This window comes from Eucyclogobius newberryi, unplaced genomic scaffold (genome assembly GCF_026437365.1).
Source record: "Eucyclogobius newberryi isolate DKJ021-1_F unplaced genomic scaffold, fEucNew1.0.hap1 SCAF_9, whole genome shotgun sequence".
NCBI lineage: Eukaryota > Metazoa > Chordata > Actinopteri > Gobiiformes > Gobiidae > Eucyclogobius > Eucyclogobius newberryi.
The window spans coordinates 35,719,035-35,724,154 of NW_027316532.1; positions in this window are offsets into that span (position 1 = coordinate 35,719,035).

Consider the following 5,120-nt stretch of genomic DNA (forward strand, 5'->3'; position numbering starts at 1 on the left):
AAACTTACTACTCATCTTCTATGCAAAATAATGTGCTGAAAAACACTTTTGACATGCACATGCAAGGACAAGCCACTAGATGTAGCTGTTGCCCTGATTATTTAATGAGCTCTTTGAACCCTCATCAAGTGTAAAGGAGTTTTTAAGAACTTTTCACTCTGTCAAAACGAAACAATGAATTTATGTGATCATTTATTGTGAAGCGTTTAAATTTTGTCACAGTACTGCTCTTGTTTTTGGTCTTTAGTAATTCATTTACTTAAAGTTCTGCATTTTGTGAGCTTGTTCTGCAGTGTCTGGCGTCACACAATCTTCTCCTAGCACCCCATCTTTCTCCTCTGTTACTGCATCTCCCCTCTCAGCCCACGCCCCTCTCTGGTGCTATTCTGTCTATCTTTGTACTGAATCAGCATTTCAGAGCCGTGTGCCGCAGGCTGCAGAGACAGACCATGGAGTTAATTATTCCCCCACCAATACTTGTGCTCCGTCTGACTTCACATCTCACCTTTTTACTATCTTAATTAGCCCTTTCTTGACTTTATAAATACTATATTGTTTAGTCGAGTGTTTTTTATCATGGATTTTTTTCTAATATATAAAACTAGGCTCTCAAAGTGCTCTCTTTGCAGTTATTCCACTTTGCTGATCTTTGGGCTATAATTTGATGCATGGTGTTGTTGAGCCTGGGATGTTATAGAATATGGCTTATTTCCTCTGCCTGAGGGGAAAGCTGGTTTATACATTCACGGAGATGCCCTGTCATTGGTAAGGTTGTAAACTGAAGTCTTCTGCAGTTGTGCACATGTACAGTAGTTTCACAGCTGAATGAGGCTGGGAGCGGGGCGGGGCGGGGGCTCCCTCACTTCAGGATCCTGCAGGATTTCGTTACAATGCAGCTTGACTCTTGGCACTGCTGCACTGCACTGTTGCAGGACTGCAGAGGCACATGGACTGATGTGAGTGGGGAAAGGAAGTGTGAAATACTCCAGGACCAACTGGAGAACATGCAGCATTGTTTAATGTTGGTTTAAAATGGTAATAATATAACAAATATAATGAAAAGCTCTGTGTGAAAATATTAAACTTGAACAGTTTGTCTAATCCAGCTCTGTCGTCACCAACTGTTCTCTTTGTATCAGCCAATAACTTTGTGTAGAAAGGGAAACTGGTAAACCTAACAGATATAATGTAAAATAAATCCCATTTTTAATTTGAAAAAAATACATAAATACATACAATACTGTACCCAACAAAACAATATTTGCACAGGATATTTTGTATCATACCAGTGTTCATTTTGTTGAATAAAATATTTCTTCATACTTTTTGTCAATGTCATATTTTTGCTGACTAAAACTACATAAACATACATATAATATAAAAACTAAAGATGCTCCCAAACCAGAGCAGACACAAACTCAACGTAGAAGAACGTGTTGATGTGAAGCAATGACAAAGAATTTAGAACAATAACAACAAACTTTTATTTCATTGACAAAGACTATACTAAAACTAAAACTAAAATAATGATGTAACCAGCTCTAAATAAAAACGTTTTGTCAAAATTAACACTGATCAATACATAACTTCCACATGTAAATAATCTTTCTTTTTAAAGTTGTGGAAAGCACATATTCCCTCTTCTGCTCCTGTCGTGTAGAATCGATGGTAACATGAAATGTAGCATTACCAGTAAAAAACTGCAGTCTGGTCCCAACTGGACAAAGCTTTATTTTAAAAGAGAGAACAGTTTTGTAATGACATTTTTACACACCAGATCTGCTCTCTGTGGGACTGAGAGGAAACAGAGAAAGAAAAGCTCAGTGTTCCAGAGCAGATTCAGTCGTGGATGAGTGAAGCAGCATTATCCGCCCACAGACACGAGTTAACAAGAGAGAAGCAGAAAGGCCAACAGCAAACCAGCTACAGAAGAGGCACCAGCTCAGAGTGGAGGCGGGCATGCCCAAAATCTATCTGCAAATGTGAGCTTTTAACTTGTGGTAAAATACTTGCCAAGGAAAATGAGATGCACACCACTGCATGTGTTTTTAGTAGTTCTAACTTTATAATGGACTCTTATTACCCCCTGATTACTCATTAGACAAGTTTTAGCCCAGTTTTTTGTGAGATAGCAGTGTGCCTTGGTATAGGTCTTCTCTTTAGATTCAGTTGTAATCGTTGTTGGTTTTAGAATATTGAGAATATTAGAATATTTGCAGAACTAACATTTTCTTTTCCTCCAGAAAACCGGCTCAGTATTTTCTCAGTGTCTTTATCTTACTCTAATAACGACTGTGCAAGTGTATCTCCCAAGGTTTAAATTTTTTAAACCCCACTTCTTATCAGTTTCTTGGATTAACATAATTAGCCAGACTTTCTTTTGTTACCATTGGCTCGTTGACGTTGGGTGCGGAGGCCAGCACACGTGCAGTGGGAGTGGTAAGTCACCCAAGGACACAGGGGTAGGCTTCCAATTATCATGTTATCAGACTGAAGCAGGCAATTAAGACGGACATCCAAGCTTTCAACAAGCTCCCAGTGAGGTAAATGTAGAAGAACTTCACAGCTTTTTCTATTCACAGATATAAAGAGATTGTGAGATTGTATTTACCTGGTGGAGTTAGAAGTAAGGTATGAATGCACTCTTACTGGTTAAAAAAAATCATGGGTCGCCATTGCCATAACCTTCATATTGAGAAAACATACATTTTAAATAAATAATATACAGTCCAAGTTTAATTATTTTTTTTCTTTTTAATTCAAAAAATCAAACCTTCTTGATCTTTGGCGCTGCGTTGATGTCATTTGTCACACCTTAATAGCGCGTGTCTTTTGAGGAACATCATAACATCTTAGTCATTGTCAGGCTGCCTTGGAACAGGAGAAGCATTAGAGAGGGCTAAGGTTTCTCATAATCCTTCATTTTAGATGAGAGCGAGTCTCCGGAGAACATGACACTGAACTGTGTCATAGAGAAGCGCCACCTATGATTGAAGTCGGCCCTTTTACTACTTCATAAGCACTTTTCTTCTTACTAATCACCCCTTTGGCAAATATGAGACACAAACTCTCTTGTGTTGGGGTTGGATCACTGCCTTAAAATATTACTGAACCGAATATACCTGGAAAATAACCATTAATACTATTATTATTGATCATCTTTTACTTCTTCTAATGCTACACGTGTTAACATTGAAGGCGTAACAATTTGACTTCTCATGCCAGTCCCATTCTCTGAGGGTGTAAGGGGGGCATCTGGCATAAAATGTATAAAAAAATAAAAATAAAGATGATTTGTTTATAGCTAGCGTAGCATTAAAGTTTCTTGTGAACATTATAGGATTTGTATATTTCAGTTTTAAGCCCCAGTGTTTTCTGCGTGTGCTCCATCACTCATGTCTCTGGTGCTACAATGCCACAGGCTCACACGGGGCTAAGGGCTAATTTATGGATGCATAAATTATTACATCAGAGTAACAGCCCTCTCTCTAAATCCACCACATGGGCCAGATAAAGGCTTGGTGGGCTCGGTGCGGCCCACTCCTACATTTCTTCATTCTGATGGCGTTGTATATTGGAATCTCTCTGGCTCGTTGATGATTCTTCCTTTGATTGTTTTGTGACCTTTACTCAGAGGTTGTAGTGTTTAGTTGCAGTTGAATGGAGAGTCGCCTGGTGCTATTCTCTGATTGTTTAGTGTTGGGCAGTAAGTGATCACCAAGTAAAAAATCCCTTGTAATGGAGATGGCTCAGTCCAAGTGCCACACACTGAAATATTAAGTATATTGAGGGAATCCACCTGAGAAGACGAGGCATGTCACAACGTGTAATTGTAGTGTGACTATTTAAGGTATAAAGTTCCTTTATTTGACCCAAGTGCAACTGTCATACTGTGGAACCGTGTTCTTATGAGAATTATTATTAATCACAATTGTGATTGTGATCTTTGCTGTGTTTAAATTAATGTAAAGTGTAGATGTATTGTTTCTAAAACTATTTTACAAATTATTGGAATAATGTAATAACATCTGTAATTCTTATTAATTATAAAATGGATTAATACTGACATTCCTAAGAAGACGTTTGAGCATTGCCCGTGACAGGAGGACGCACAATCTCATTAGGCGAGGATTGACCTGCGTTGACGAGCAATTTAGTCTCAAACACTCAGGCACCTGCAGGGGACAGGAAATTAACAGCTTAAATAGGGACCATTAAAGGCCAGGCCACTTAGTGTGTGTCTTCAGCTTCACGACACACCAGAGACGTTTATATATATATATATATATATATATATATATATATATATATATATATATATATATATATATATATATGTATATATATATATATATATATATATATATATATATATATATATATATATATATATATATATATATATATGTATATATATGTATATATATGTATATGTATATATACATATATATATATATATATATATTGTAAAAGAGTTGAATAACAAACTTTGGTGGTTTCGGCCGTGTGAAATATTGACACCACATTATGCTCTTCTCCCACGTTTTGATGCACTTTTATAAATAGTGCGCTCGCAGCTGGAGAGGTCTTCAAGAGCGCTACAGCACAAAGAGCCACTCAGGTCCGTACTCCTACATTTAGCTGGCAGCAGTGCTCATCTGGTGAGGATTTGAATCACTTTGAAATCATTGCAGCTGCTTCAGAAAAGAAAACCTGAAAAGAGATGGAAATTAGAACAAAAGTTACAGTTAAGAATACAATAATTCTGTCTATGTGTTTGAGCTTTGCATTAGCATCGCAAAGGTTCTTCAAAACATATGAGGGGAAACCACATGTCCAGCTCCCACTCCTTTTCATCACTTTCCTCCAGTCACAGTTTTGCTCTTATCATTTTAAAATTAACTTAACTCTTTTTGTAAAAGGTCAAAGAGTGAATTGAGCCAAAGGCGGTATTTTTTGATTGCTTTATTATCCCGCTCAGCATCAGACGTTTGACATAACAGCTATTTCTATGCATCACCCGGAGCAGATAAGAATAACCTTGATTCCTCATTCTTGTTAACAGTCATCAGGAGTGGATGGAAACCTAAGTATTTGCATCTTTGTAAACATGGCCCTTT